Raw genomic sequence first — 16,680 nt, 5'->3', positions numbered from 1 at the left:
AAGGTTCCAACCCAAAACCGCTATTGAGCTCACATGCAAATTATTACTCATACCGTTAGTTGTTGCCTACATGTTCTCTAAATACTTCCCTATGGATGGATATTCGGATCTCCATCACTTTCTAGAAAATATGAAATTAAAATGACCGTAAGGAACTCCCTGTGTTTAAGTAGATAACCTGATACTCCAGGCTGGTGATCCTGTTAGCAGAAAACTGGGCTGGTTGAGCATGGGTATATAAATAATAACAGCTTGCTGAGTTCAGGTTGGGCGAGGGCATATTAGAGTTGAGTGCATGTCGGTTTTCCTTGACCTGTACACGTCAACTGAAGAGGTCTACCTCCCCATCCCAAACCACAGAGCATGTGCAGTTGAAACCAGGACTGGGTCGGATTCACTTGCTCGGTGTCGGCTGACATTTACAAAAGGAGTGAGATGGTACCAACCAATCCCACTGCACTACTCTGCTTTCTCTGCACAGATAACAAAAGCCGGCAGTATTGGGGGCGCGGTGTGTGTTTATACTCAATATCAGGTTGAGTCCCATGTACATTTAGGAATTATAGTAACTACTAGATATATGATTGCTTACATTTTGGTCAATAAAAAGGAAATAAAAAGGTACCATCGTATTTTTGTAACCTACCTAGACAGGCACACTGTACTATGTGCGTTTGTTAAAGTGCCTACATAAACGTCTGTCTTATCCTTTCTATTATTAGTTCTTTGCCCATTAATTGGGAAGACTTTCCTGGCTGGACAGAGTCCCTACAATCACAACCAATTAATTAAATACTGGAATGTATTTGAAGGTTCTAGACAGTTCTGAGCACTGATGAGATGGGTCCTCAATAATGACTTGCGCTAGAAATAATGGTGGAAAACTTTTCTAATTGTCATTTTGACATGCCTATATATTATTACCTAGAGGCAAAAGTAAGATCCCAGCCAGCCCAATATCTATCAACAGTAAGCCAAGCAAGTAGGTTACAGCAGTTTTTAACATGACCAGTGTTCATTAGTCTGAGTAAAGTGTGTTTGGCACTCCCACATTGTTTACCCCACCAAAGATGTGGGCTAACAGAGCTTGCACTCCTGTTTTGGTTAACTATCGTTTGGGGGGGGTTGCAATGTAGAGCAGTATGGACATAATGAACGCTTCTCCTGGCATGCTTGTCATGTGCATGCATGTGACACCTCACACATGCACAGAACGTCCGAAATCTGTGGCACAAATTCATATTGCCACTATGGCCATCCGCACTGGAAGCTCCCTCCTTGTGTAGTGGGTCTAGCACTCTTTTTAAAGAGAACATTTTTTCCCCTCACTGAAGTGCAGCCTGTATTAGCCCACACCTCAGATGGGGGAAACAATTTGGGAATGACAGGTATCCTTTAAAGGAGAAGGAAACCCCCTGGGCGCAAAAACCCTCCCCCCTCCCCTGTGTTGCTTCCCCTCCCTCCTCCCCCCTGGCCTACCTGTCCCGCTGGGCAAATGCCCCTCACTTGTTACTTACCCTTCTTCACAGGTCCAGTCTACGGAGTTCACAGACGCCATCTTCTTCCAATCGATCTTCTTCCTGCTTTGACCGCGCATGCATAGTAGGAGCATTTCAGCGGTACGGATCTACTGCACATGCGCCAAAAGTCAGAAAGTGAAATCGGAAAATTTCGTGACTTTTGGCGCATGCGCAGTAGATCCGTTCCGGTGAAATGTTCCTACTGAGCATGCGCCAAAATGCCAGTCAAAGCAGGAAGAAGATCGCGTGGAAGAAGATGGCGTCTCTGAACTCCATGGACTGGACCTGCGCAGAGGGGTAAGTAACAAGTTAGGGGCATTTGCCCAGCGGGACAGGTAGGCCGGGGGGAGGAGGGAGGGGAAGCAACACAGGGGAGGGGGAGGGTTTTTGCGCCCAGAGGGTTTCCTTCTCCTTTAAGGAACAATGATACATCTAAATTTATGAATAGTAAATCGGTTGATAATTATATACAAAAAAAGAAACAATATCTAACTAATTCAGTTGATAATGCATGTCTTTTGCAAGATTTCTTACAGAAACTTGAGCTGACCTAAATTGCCAGCAAAAAAACTCGACAGAATTAATGTTGACATTAGCTATTAAGCTTGTTTTATTAATGCCTGCTCTCACCAGACAACTTGAGTACATCACACTTTCGTAAACATGAGTGCTACATTATTTTTGGCAGTAAACGATTTGGAGTGTTCACGGGTGGTGGTTTTAGGCCATTTAGCTAAACTAATGTCACATTTGTGGAAAATGCCACCCATGCCTGAAGTTAGTGATATGAATGGTATAAAGACATGGCACTCCTACCGTATGTTGCCTAAATGCCCAGCCATCTTAAACCCCCTCTTACCTTAATGAAGGGTCTGGAAAATCTGGAAACTGGGCTTGGGTGGTAAGGACATGCATCCCTATGGACCAAAGAAGGTAGTGCTCTTCTGAAATAATAGGCCTAGAGTTCCTATTTAAAAAATTAAGTTTAGTCTTTAAAGTTACATGCACGTCATGGAAAGCCCTTGCAATTGCTATGGAGAAACTATTATCTTGCCTCAAGACAGGCCTTCTGTCATCAATGGTTCTTAAATATATATACTTGAAAGGGACTTCACATTTGTTTTCTCGTTCTTCTGATGCCTTGCTTATCTTCTTATTCAGACCTTCGCATCTCCACACATGGCGCCTGCCCAACAGCTGCCTGAATATCCACTGTCTGCAATTTCAGGCAACCGTCTTGCTAGGAAGTCTTGCTGGTGGCGATTCCAAATCTTCACAATGGAAAGTGATTACTGGCAGCACGGCATGTTTTTGTCACCAATCATTTTCTGGAGAAAAACATCAGCACTAAAATGCTGACAAACCTCTTGGCACAACATTACGCTAGAACATGACAGGACCGCTGCTCTTTTCACAAGAAAGAAACAGACACAACCACATGAAAACTTAAAAACTCACTTCCTCATTCAAATGCAAGTCACAGTAAGATATTTAACACAAGAAAAGGCCAATATTATTCTTATGTGCAAAACCACTTATTCCTTTTTGCCCAAGGCAACCTGTATTTGTAGCAGCCCAAGGCAACCACAGGCATTTAGTAGTAAACATCTGTGCCTTTGAAAATATCTCTAGTAGCACCCCATCTTTTCTGCTGATTAACATCCTCTGGACTGTGAGCTGATCTTAGAAAATGAATCCTAATATTATATAAATATAGAATATAAACGTCACAACATTAGGCTGCTTAGTAATATATTCAAGTTACATGGCAGCCCAGAAACTAGTGTATACTACAACGGAATTTGAGAATCAACCATGCAAATTATATTACAGATGAACCTCATTTGCCTTTCGATCATTTGTGCCGACCCCTAAGGTTTGCTTCCCAACAACCACCTGGAGCTCACTGAGCATGTGCCGTGCCACGGACACTCCAACCAGAATCCAATATGGCCATAACTCCCTCTCTCTTCCTTTGTGATCCAACTGGTCATGAGGATTAGTTTAAAAATTTTGGAAATGTTCTAGAATAAACTATAAAGAAAAGGCTGTGACTTTTCTAAGTGTATCAGATCATCTGTAAATTTATTGAGGGACAAAGAACCTTAGAGTCAAAAGTGGCTTGGTAAAAAGCCATCTGCAAACTGCTTTACATGCCCAGTCAATGGGAGGGCTTTATTCCAAAGGCATGTGAGGCTTTTGTATTGCTTCCATTTATTATCAATGGGAAGTTCTCAGCTTACACTTCACATGCAGGACAGAAGATGGCTTCTCATACAAATTTCAATTGTGGCTTTAACTTTTCATGGATCTAATGCTGTATGGCCACTGCCAGACTTTTTGGTGTTACTGTTTCTTTAATATAGTAATGTATTTTCCATGTTGATTGAAAGAAGTTAAGCACAACATACAATGCATTTAAACACTGCCAAAGCTCAAAAATATAAACTGCATCTTTTGGTATTTCTAAAACAACATAAACCAAAAACAATTGGTAAACCCAAAACAACTTATATATTAATTGAACCTGGCATATAGCTGTAGAATAGCTGTTAAATACAATCCAAAATTAACTAAAGTATTGTTCTTAGAAATAGCTTCTGAGCTGCTAGATCCTCCTTGATAGAAGCTCTTAAATCTAATTTGATTATTTTCAGTTCTTGTTTTTGAAGTTTTTAAGAGTTGGAGTCATTACTTTATTGCCAACTCTGACTCCAGGTACCCAAAATTGCTTCAGACTCCGACTTCACTGCTCTGCTTATAAAATCAACTTGTGAAAAACGCACATCTCTATCAGTCACGTTAGCTATGAATATTTTTCACTAGTTGCAATAAGAAAATTAGATGGGTTTTCTCTGTAAAAATCTTCTTCTCAATATGAGGCACATTACAAGGTTTCCCCACACACCCTCTTATTTATTTCACTAAAGGGAAATCTTTTTGTATTGCTTCCCATTATTATGAATGGGAAGTGCTCAGCTTATGGTTCACATGCAGGACAGTAGATGGCTTCACAACTTCAATTGTGTCTTTGACTTTTCATGAATCTACTGCAGTTGGGGTGTGAGGCCACTGCCAGAAATTGCCAGACTGCACTTGGGTTATAAAATAAACCCCCTGAAAATGCACATCTGTATCAGTCATCTGAGCCACGAGCCAAAATATTTTCCACTGTTTGCAATAAGAAAACAAGAAGGTTTTTCTCTGCAATCATCTTCTTCTCGGTATGAGGCACATTACATGGTTCCCACACCCACCCTCTTATTTATTTCACTCAAAAGAAAACCTGAGTCACAAATGATAAAAGGGAGTCCTGATCAGTTTGTCTATATGTGATTTGTACTGCTAGAAGGCCTCCTTTATTACCGCACCTAATGGAAAACTAATCTACTTCCCTTTTCTTTATCGGAATCAGAAAAGATAAAATCACAGGCACTGAAGAAATTGTTGTGACAAACCAATTACCTAGGTGTTTTGGGGTCCCAAAAAACAATAATTCATGTAGACAGAACATCCAGGTATTATACATTATACATTGACGGTGATACAAACATGATGATGAACGGGAGAACTAATTACGGATCCTATTTCTTTTCGGCTGAGCACATCTTTGAAAAAAACTGCCCAGAGAGCTATGTGGGTCCAAAACCAGTAATAATAGTGTTTTCACCTGGTTCTCTGTGCCCACTATTTGTTATGTTATGTAGCCTCAAAAATGATGTACCCATATTGTGTATGAACATTCCCCCATTATAGTTTGGATTTGGACCTTCCTCAACAGAAAGGAGAAGACATCTACTGTTTTTAATAAATATTTAAAACAGAATTTCTAAAATGTTTTTTGTCCAGGGGCCCAAACTCATCTGCAGAATCAGCTCTGGGACCCAGAAATTGATATAGAACCATTGTGTTTATAAAATATTCTATTCTAGTAATACGTTCTACAGTATATTACAAACAGGATTAGGAAGAACCATCCTAAAGGGCACAGGGGGCCAAATATTGGGTACTGACCTGTAGGCTTATGATCCCTGATTGTAAAGGAATTCCATAGCGAAAAAAAGAGTGTTTTGGTCAAGTGATCGAACAATAAGATAGTTACACATATTATGTATGAACATTGCCCCAAAATAGTTTGGATTTGGACCTTCCTTAAGATAACAAAAAGGGGAAGACGTATGCTGTCTAAATAAATAGGTTCTTAAATATTTTTTGTCCAGGGGCCCAAAATGAATTGCAGAATCACCTCTGGGACACAGAAATTTATTTAGAACCATTGTGTTTATACATATATTCTGTTGTAGGTATACATTCTACATTATAAACAGAATTAGGAAGAACCATCCTAAAGAGCACAGGGGGCCAAATATTGGGTCCTGACATGAGGGTTTATGATCCCCAATTGAACAGGAATTCTAAAGCGAAAAGGAGTCTTTTGGTCAAGTGATTGAACAATAACATAGTTACACAAATATTATGTATGAGCATTGCCCCATAATAGTTAAAACAGAGTTTCTTAAATGATTTTTGTCCAGGGACCCAAACTGATTTGCAGAATCGCCTCTGGGACCCAGAAATTGATTTCGAACCATTGTGTTTATACATATATAATACACAAAAGCCATGATTATCTTGTAAATTATATCCATATAAACGGTAACTAGTGATGTCATCAGTTATAAACGGTGAGTAGTGATGTAATTTTTGTCACATGGCTCTCTAAAACTTGTGTATTATAATAAATAAAGTACCCCTTGTTGGAAAATATGAGGATATTAGAAGTTACCTTGAAGTTTCATGACCTGTATGAAGCACTCGGCCTTCGGCCATGGTGACTTATAATATCCTTATATTTTACAATAGGGGGTACTTTATTCACTATATTCTATTCTAGTAATATGTTCCACATTATAAACAGGCTTTAGGTGGCCATACACGGAGAGATACGCTCGTTTGGTGATGTCGCCAAACGAGCGGATCTCTCCCCGATATGCCCACCTTGAGGTGGGCAATATCGGGCTGATCCGATCGGACCTAGGGCCCAACGATCGGATCCTACGGTGGCTTTACAGGCAGTCGGATCGCGGGACCGCATCAACGAACAGATGTGGCCGCGATCCGACAGGATTTTTAGTCCCATCCGATCGAGATCTGGCCGACTTTCGGCCAGATCTCGATCGGGGAAGCCCGTCGGGGGGCCCCATACACGGGCCAATAAGCTGCCGACTCGGTCTGTCGGCAGCTTTTATTGGCCCGTGTATGGCCACCTTTAGGAAGACCCATCCAACAGAGCACAAGAGCCCGACATGCAGGTTTATGATCCCTAATTAAACAGGAATTCCGAAGCAAGTGATTGACAGTTACACAAATACGAATTAAAACATAAGAAGTGGCGTTATCTGTTCTATGCATTGGTTCGCTATGACTGGAAGACTACATTTTCTTACGGGTTCGATGAACTCTAATTCAATAGGACCTCAGGATAAACGCCTGATCAGGCATTATCAGGTCAGCTTTAGTACAACAGGAGAAAGTTCGATATTCTGAGGTTTTAGAAGATTAGCCAGAAATAGTAATGATTTCTATGGCCTGTGTATTGTTGGGCACATTCTTGCATAGGAGTTAGCTGGGTACAGTCAGTGTGTGGCACATATGGTTTTTGCTGTTCTACAGAATGTTGTTTTGACTGTGTTGCTGGGAGTCACGGTCAGGCTAGGAAATATAGAGTGCTGCAGTCACTGTGCATTAAGCTGGCCATATATGTTGAGATTTTTAAAAGATCCGATTGTCCTCGTGAGACCACAATTATCTCAGAACGATCGTACGAATTGTCCATCAACTAAAAAGACCAATTTGCCAGGAAAACAAAGGGGAGCTGCATGCTTGGCCCTGCAAACATAGATAGATTGCACTGGGACCAACAAAGATTTTTTAACCTGGCCGATCAATTTTCTGACAGATGTCGGCCGAAAAATCCCAAGATGTCCAATCATTCGAATCCCACTAACTCCCTGATAATTTCGAAGGATTGGTCGGATTTCGGTAAAATCAGTCGTTCGGCAAGAAAAATGCGTCTATGGGGAGCTTAAGAGACACATGCTCAGATTCGGGGAGATTAGCAGCCCGGTGACAAATCTCCTCTTCTTCGGGGCCACTAATCTCCCCGAATTGCATCCCACCAGCTAGAATCTAAATCGCCGGCAGGATGGCATCCGGATCGATTCGTTTTCTGAAGTCGCCCAAAGTTTCCTCTTGAGGCAACTTCGGAAAACAAAGTCATCGCTGGGCGACTAATCTCCCCAAATCTGAGCTTGTGTCTCTGACCTTAATATATGTTTATACAGGTATGGGACCTGTTATCCAGAATGCTCGGGACCTGTGCTTTTCCAGATATGGAACCTTTCCATAATTTGGATTTTCATATCATAAGTCTTAACATGAAATAAACCCAATAGGCTGGTTTTGCTTCCAATAAGGATTAATTCTATCTTGGTTGGGATCAAGAACAAGCTACTGTTTTATTATTACAGAGAAACAGGAATTAATATCTTAAAATTGGAAATAGTTTGATAAAATGGAGTCTGTGGGAGATGGGTTCCCCATAATTGGGAGAACAGGTTTCCAGATAAAGGATCCACCACAACCTTTCCTACTACTGCACAATATAAACTTTGGTAGCTCCTGTATTTATAGGAAAACGTTCTAATACACACACACCTACCAACCTGCACAAATATGTGGGCAAAGAGCATCAGCATTAATCTTCCTTCTTGTCCCTGGGAAGATTCGAGCAACAAAAGTCCCGGTTCCACCGCCAGCAAAGGGAGAGCAGCTGTGAAGTTGCCCATCCAGGTCCCAGCAGAATCCCCCACACTCACTGTGCAGCCCCTATTGAACAACTCACGTCCTGACTTACCTGAAAATGAAGGGGTCCTCCTCATCCTGAATCGCACATGAGGCTGCACCTCAAAGCCCGAGTTCCAACAAATAAAAGAGCGGCTCCCCCGCTGCACCAGCATCAATGGGATGTGCCAGCATCTGCCCGGCTACACTGGAGATGCTTATAACAGTGCCTACAATGAGCAGGCAGGACCCGCCCCACCACGCGTCACCGCTGCCACTCACCCAGAGGCCGTAATGTGTAGAGTAGCGGCGACCTCTTGCTATGCCTTTTCTATAATGGAAGCGCACCGTGTGTTGGGACAAGGAAAATATGTCTTTGTGGGAATAAGTGTCTCAGTTTACATAGACTCTCTTCTTCAATAATAAAGATTTCCATTTCTTATCCCTACTAGGCGTGGAGAGAGAGAGAGGAGTCCCAGGTTCCAGTCATGGCGCTTTTACACGGAGCTTGTATTTATTTCCAGGCTCACGGGTGGGAACTCCAGTTACCCCCTCACATTACAGACCCACATACAACTGACCATAGTGTGTGAATGTGTTGGAGACCTTAGATTGTAAGCTCCACAGGCAGGGCCGCCATGGGGGGGGGGGGGCCTGGTATAATATAAGGTTAAAGGGGGCGCTGCTGTGCTGCACTTTTGAATAAGCCGGGCCCCCATAAGAGCGCTCAAGACCTAAAGCCACAAACGGAGCCGAAAGTCGTTGAAGAAAACCGTAGAAGCTGCCATCGCCGAGGATGAAGAACCTGAGGTAAGTTCCACTGAACACCAATGTTCTTTTTCAATTAAAACCCTGGTCACCAGTGCTTTATTTTAATCCTTTATGGGCCCCTGGCCACCAAAATCGAAAACAAAATTCCATGGGGCCTAGTGATGTGCGGGTCGGGAAGACCCTATCCCGCCCGCCCTTATCTGACTTCCAGGTTCCTTTTATAGATCTGCCCATCGATGACGTCACAAAAGGTGCACGGCTATAAAGCCGGAAGTTGGAAAGCCGCATTTGAAGGTGGCGGACGGGGAGAGCAGGAGAAGAGCTCAACCCGCTACAAATGGGGCCCCTGACCACCATTTTTTTTAACTTGTAATGGGGTAGGCACTGGCCATCAATGTTTTTTTTAATTTTCTATGGGGGGTTGGCCACCATTTTAACTTGTAGTGGGACCCTAGCCACCAATGGGTTTTTATTGTTCATGATTTATCACACATGTTTGTGTGGCTTTTTTACTGTGGTGTGGGGTCTGGGGCAAAGCCTGCAGTGGTGGGCAGGCCCAGAAAATGTTGTTGTACAGGGCCCCGTGAATTCTGATGGGGACTGGCAGGAAGCTGCTGCTGTGAGTGAGTTGGGAAACCCGCCTCAAGCGGCACCAGGGAGGCAAAAACACGCTCCTGGTAGGGTTGCCACCTGGCTGGTATTTTACTGGCCTGGCCGGTAAAAATGATGGTTGAGCCCAATTTTATTAAATATATAGGAAGGCCGGTATTTTTTTCCAGAAAAGATTGCAACCCTAGCTCCTGGTAAATTTAAAATTTGATTTTTGAATCGGAATTTTGGCTCCACTAGTGCAGAGCTTGCAATTGAACTACCCTCGCAAGTGAGTCAGCCACCCAGAGGTGTAACTAGATGTTACTGGGCCCCACAGCAAATTCATTTTAGGGCCCCAACATATCCAGAGGTTGTCCTGTTTTACCAATGTATGTTGAAATTGCTCATTCATTAGGGCCTCATGGGGCTCCTGGGCCCAGCCTCAGGGTCTGCTTCCTCTGTAGTTACACCCCTGCAGCCGCCCCTTTGCCAGCTCCGACACTGGGAACGTTAAGCACTAGGGGAAAGGAAGGCGGCATCAGAAAGGCTGCCTCAGGGTGGCAAGGACCCCCCGAACACCCTTTGGGACAGGAACTGATGAAAACGAACTTTAATCTCTGTAAAGTGCTGTGGAATTTGTAGGTGCTATATAAATAACAATTATAATACAAATAATCATCTGGAGGCTGTGGGCCCCAAGCTGGCCTTACCCTACTATCTTACTTATAGTCCAGGAGTAGGCATCCAGTGACGTTTCTGCAATGAAGCAAGGTGAGAACATTACCTCAGGCGGCATTTCCCCAAAAGTTACCGGGAGCGGCAAAAATATCGCTCCTAGTGACCTAAAGAGATACTGACGCCAGAAATTAAACCATTTTTATATCTATCATAGTATTGGCTTTGTTTGCTATGTATACTTTTGCCATAAAGTATTTGCTCAAAGCTTTTACATTACCCATCTGACTCCTCGTGCTCGTCTATGAGGGGGCTGCCATATTTGTGCAGCGTTAGCATTAGATTTCAATCCCCGTGCTCGTCTATGAGGGGGCTGCCAAATTTGTGCAGCGTTAGCATTAGAAACTTTAACTGACAGGCTGAGATGGGGCAGTCAGGTTAGCAAAACAGTCAGGTTTAGGAACATCAACTAAAAATTATTTACAAAAACAGCAAAAAATGATCAACATGACCTATAGGTAACATTATATGTACATTCATATTTATGTTTAGGTAAGTGTAGGTGGTGAGGGGGGGCAACACGGTGAATCCTGTGCAGGCATCATGCTGTGTTCTTTATCTTTTCTGACCAAGGTCTTAAAGTCAGCACCCAGAACTCCCTCACTGTAACATCAGAACTGAAATTACAGATAAAGTGATGGGTGTCGGCAAACAGCATCACATTGACACCTCAGAACAAGTACCTAGAAGGATCAAAATGCAATGTTTTGTGGTTTTATGTGGCTTTATGCCGGCAAACTCTATGGCACCGCCATAAAATTAGATTACATTTTTCTTGGTGTGATCTGTGGGACACGGCATGTATGGCAGTGAATATGTGGCACAAATAGATCAAAATGTCTAAAGCTGGCCATAGACGTACAGATATAATCGTACGAATCCTCGATTCATACGATTTTCAGACCGCGTGTTGAGTGTCCCGACATTTTTCGTGCCATGTAATCTGTCGTTCAGTCGATCGGACTGGTTAGAAAATTTCTGTCGGCTGCTGATAATATCTCTGCATGTATTGCCGATCTGACGATTTTCAGTGGGAGACTGTCACCAGCTTTTGTCAGACATAACTTTCATACGATTGCTGTCAGGGCAGAACATTGTCTGATGTGTTCTTTTACTAATTAATTTAAACTGAAGGTTAGTGGCAGATCGGGAGATGGGGAAGTCCGTTCGTTCGCCCGATATTGCAGGTAATCTGCACGTCTATGTCCACCTTAAGTCTAGGTTAAATTAGGGTTATTCCCACACAATCTGTGTGATGGTGATCTGAAAGGCATGAAGTCTGAATGGCGCGCACGTTATGAGGCAGGAGAGGGAACGCCTGCACACCAACCCATATTGGCCCCCTCATTAAGACAATGTTGCAGGGTGAAAAGAATGGTGAGATGTAGAAAGGGAAACATGTAAATTCTAAATAGCTGTGTCATTTCAGGTCAAAGGCCCAAACAGCCTTGCCACAGGTTCAACACATGCTAACAGTCTATTGCACCTTGCCAAAATCTACATGTTTCCAAACTAGGCCTGCAGTTTGGACCCTACACCACACTTTAATTACTTATTGCATGATTTGGGTCTTGCTGAGTGCTTAGTATGTATCTAAACTAAACACAGATGTCAGCCTTCTGGAGAACATTTCTAAAAGGTTGTTAGTCATGCCAAATTACCCTTGGCTGTGTCCCAAGCAAGACCTAAACACTATATGTAAGTATTGAGCACTGTGATAACATATGAGAGTCTTTCCAAGAATTTACAATGGTGGTGATTACGTTTATTGCAGAAGAAAACTAAGGGGAGTGGGAGACTAATGGGAACAACATTCTTTGATCTACAAAATCGACACTGAATGTCCCAATAAGAGGGTATTGCTGCACCCAGAAGTAGCCTGCACACGTTTTTTTTATATCACATACAGGCCCAGATTGAATCTTATTAGAAAACTTGACTTCATGGTTTATCATGTGAAAATAGCAACTTTAAGCAATTATCTGTTTTAGAGCTGACTAAAGAAAATAACTAATTGGCTGATTGGGTTACTGCATTTGTGCAAAGCTTCACCTCTTCAACTCTCAAAGCTTGCTTAGGTAGGAATATTTTGCCTTCATATTGCCAACCTTTTTTCCACTGATTTATCAAGCGGCGAGATGCCTTTACCTGGAACAACATTTGAAATAATTAAATGTCCCCCTTGAGTCATTTTACAGAGCAAGGAACTGATTACCAGTGCAGAGACAGATAGCGTCATTATGAAACGAGATCTTTTCCCAGATTACAGTGTGTGTGTGGGATATAGTATCTGTGCATAATAAGGCTATTACTATACACTCCAGAGAACTGTGTGTACAGCAATGTAAGGCTGCAGCCCATTAGTAACTAAACATAACTATGGAAAAGTCTATAATAAACAAACACTAAAACTAATGAGTGTTTGGCACTATATAATGGAATTTCCAGGGTCAGAATGAAAGAACAAAGGTGTCACTAGAACTGAGAAGAGAATTATATATATCATGGGTGTCCAACCAGTCCACTTTTAGTTGTTAAAACGTAGTGTTGTGCTGTATGTTAGTGCTCTAAAATACATGTTATTAGTATTATTATTATTAATAATAATATACATGCTAAAAATAACTCCTTTTTACTAATCTTTCTTTTTTCAAGGACCCCCTGTAATGCAATACAAATGCAATATATACTTCCTTTGTACTCTTACCCAATTGCCTTCACTCCTCAGATGCTACAAGCCCAGGGCAAATATAATTTCTCTCTTATTGTTTTATGGTTACTCCATAACTCCCACGTCCACAGATTTGTTTAATCATCTTCAAAATGCAGCAGCCCTGATCTGAGAGCAATTGTTTATGATTGGAATTTACAGATAAATAAATCATTTGTAGTCTTCTATGGTCAGATCCTTGTTTAAGAGCAGATCAGAGGCTGGTAATCTTCTTAGAATAGCTGTTCACTAATGTGATCTCAGCATCAGGGTTGCTTAAATTATGTCACATTGACTAAATAAACATATAAATAAAGACAGCCTCTGGGAAGGAACTGTTATTGTTGGACAGCAGTTACAGTATTTTTTATAATTATATTTTATCTATGTAACACAGCATGTGGAATTTGCAAGCTACAGTTGGCCATAGACGCAAAGATACAATCATACGAAACGAAGATTCGGCTGGGAGCGATGTGGGTCAGAAGATTGCAACATCCGATCGTGCATTGGACATAAGGATATATCTGCTTGACAGTCTCTTCCACAAAACTCTCATACCATGGTCAGTTTCACCAGGAGTCAGCTAACTGCCTCTGGGGCACATTTACTAAAGGGCGAAGTGACTTACTCTGGCGATGATTCGCCAGCGTGACGTCATTTCGTTACTTCGCCGATTTACTAACAGGCGCAGGTGTCACTTCGCTAGCGAAGGAGAAAGACGATATCGTTGCTTCGCACTCTAACGACTGAATGGACGTAACTCCGCAAATTCGCTAAGATGCGGATTTTAAGATGTGGATTTTACTGAATGTTACCTCTTTTGCCAGACTTGCCATCGCCAGCTTAGACCAGACAAAGTGCAATGGAGTGCATAGGACTTCCTCAATTTTTAGTTGAAAAAAAGTCCCAAAAAACGCTGGCGTCTTTTCCTTTTTTCAGAGTGATAGCCTGCAAAAGTTCTTAAAAATGTTTTTTGGGTAACCGGGTTCCCCCATTTTCTAACATATGGAACTCAAACTATACAGTTGGCTCATGTTAAACTTTAGAATTTCCCGCCATATGCAAATTAGCCTGAGCGAAGACCTCTAACAAAGTTGCGCCAGGCAAAACGCTAGTGCATCTTCTCTTTGATTGCCGATGTAACGCTAGAAAAAATTCGCCAGCGTTTGGCTCCCTGGACGCAACTTTGCATTTTAGTAGATTAGCGTTGTCTGAGCTAATTTTCGTCTGGCGCAGTGTAGCGATGGGTGCGAAGCCGCCGCTGGCGAATTTTCGCAGGTTAGGAGATAGTTTCTGGGAAGGGACTGTGGCTGGGATAGCAGGTATAGTAGGGAGAGATGGTGTCTATAGTAGCATTGGGGATAATAGTATCTGAGAAGGGAGTGTGACTGTGGGATAGCAGGTATAGTAGGGAGAGATGGTGTCTATAGTAGCATTGGGGATAATAGTATCTGAGAAGGGAGTGTGACTGTGGGATAGCAGGTATAGTAGGGAGAGATTGTGCCTATAGTAACAGTGGGAAAATAGTCTCTGGGAAGGGACTGTGGCTGTGGGATAGCAGGTATAGTAGGGAGAAATGGTGCCTATAGTAACAGTGGGATAATAGTCTCTGGGAAGGGAGTGTGACTGTGGGATAGCAGGTATAATAGGGAGAAATGGTGCCTATAGTAACAGTGGGATAATAGTCTCTGGGAAGGGACTGTGGCTGTGGGATAGCAGGTATAGTAGGGAGAGATGGTGCCTATAGTAACAGTGGGATAATAGTCTCTGGGAAGGGAGTGTGACTGTGGGATAGCAGGTATAGTAGGGAGAGATGGTGCCTATAGTAACAGTGGGATAATAGTCTCTGGGAAGGGACTGTGGCTGTGGGATAGCAGGTATAGTAGGGAGAGATGGTGCCTATAGTAACAGTGGGATAATAGTCTCTGGGAAGGGAGTGTGACTGTGGGATAGCAGGTATAGTAGGGAGAGATGGTGTCTATAGTAACAGTGGGATAATAGTCTCTGGGAAGGGAGTGTGACTGTGGGATAGCAGGTATAGTAAGGAGAGCAGGTGCCTATAGTAACAGTGGGATACTAGTTTCTGGGAAGGGACTGTGGCTGGCATAGCAGGTACAGTAGTATGAAAATATGTCTACAATACTGCAAAACAGTAACAGTAAACTGCTCAATAGTGGTCTAAAAAAGTAGACCCCATTGGCAAGTCCATGGGGGAAGGAGGCAATTGGAAACCTCTTCCAGCCTGCAGGTCTCCAACTGGACAGCTGTGATATAGAAAAAATGATTAGAGATGTCGCGAACTGTTCGCCGGCGAACTTGTTCGCGCGAACATCGGGTGTTCGCGCTCGCCGGAAGTTCGCGAACGTCGCGCGACGTTCGCCATTTTGGGTTCGCCATTGTTGGCGCTTTTTTTTGCCCTCTCACCCCAGACCAGCAGGTACATGGCAGCCAATCAGGAAGCTCTCCCCTGGACCACTCCCCTTCCCTATAAAAACCGAAGCCCTGCAGCGTTTTTTCACTCTGCCTGTGTGTGCTGAAGAGATAGTGTAGGGAGAGAGCTGCTGCCTGTTAGTGATTTCAGGGACAGTTGAAAGTTTGCTGGCTAGTAATCGTTTTGATACTGCTCTGTTATTGGAGGGACAGAAGTCTGCAGGGGTTTGAGGGACATTTAAGCTTAGGTAGCTTTGCTGGCTAGTAATCTACCTTCTACTGCAGTGCTCTGTATGTAGCTGCAGTGGGCAGCTGTCCTGCTTCTGATCTCATCTGCTGACTGCTGCAATAACAGTAGTCCTTGTAAGGACTGCTTTTATTTATTTTTTGTTGTTTTACTACTACTACTACTACTACTACTATAAGAGCCCAGTGCTATTAGTCTAGCAGTGTTGGGGAGTGGGACTGGTGTGCTAATCTGCTGCTCCTAGTAGTTCAGCAGCACCAACTTTAATTTTTTTTTTTAATATTCATTTTTTTTTTATTTTACTTTTTTTTATTTTACTACCGCTGTAGTAGTGTATAAGTTGACCTTTTAGGCATTATTTGCCCTGTAGGCATTATTTGCACACTGTTTTCTTCAACCCGCCATCGAGCTGTGTGACCTTGTTCACATTCTGTCTAAATATCCATAATATTACCGTCTCCAGAAAAAACACCGGAGTCACTTTTTCAAGCAGCCATAATATATTTTACGTAATCCGTATCCACCGCTGTAGTAGTGTATACGTTGGCCTTGTAGGCATTATTTGCACACTGTTTTCTTCAACCCGCCATCGAGCTGTGTGAGCTTGTTCACATTTTGTCTAAATATTGATAATATTATCGTCTCTAGAAAAACCACTTGAGTTACTTTTTTTCAAGCAGCATTCATATATTTTACGTAATCCGTATCCACCGCTGTAGTAGTGTATACGTTGACCTTGTAGGCATTGTTTGCCCAGTTTTTTTGGCCACAGCCACTGAAGCACAGAGGCCAGAAAAAATATGCCATATAAATGCTGAAAATAGTCATTT

At 42.6% G+C, this 16,680-nt stretch overlaps 1 protein-coding gene across 2 annotated transcripts in view; it reads right to left on the bottom strand.

The window, feature by feature from the left end:
- chst15.L (carbohydrate (N-acetylgalactosamine 4-sulfate 6-O) sulfotransferase 15 L homeolog) overlaps positions 1-8,597 on the bottom strand; it is a 35,328-nt gene extending 26,731 nt beyond the window's left edge. The window contains exon 1 of one of the 2 annotated variants that reach the window (XM_018225135.2): positions 8,437-8,597. The gene's annotated coding sequence lies outside the window, so the exon portion shown is untranslated. The other variant, XM_041570261.1, reaches the window with a different exon arrangement.
- Positions 8,598-16,680: the final 8,083 nt, after the last annotated feature.

The sequence above is a fragment of the Xenopus laevis genome, chromosome 7L (genome assembly GCF_017654675.1).
Source record: "Xenopus laevis strain J_2021 chromosome 7L, Xenopus_laevis_v10.1, whole genome shotgun sequence".
In the NCBI taxonomy this organism is placed as follows: domain Eukaryota; kingdom Metazoa; phylum Chordata; class Amphibia; order Anura; family Pipidae; genus Xenopus; species Xenopus laevis.
The sequence above is the reverse complement of the archived record's forward strand: the minus strand, read 5'-3'. Positions and strand labels throughout refer to the sequence as shown.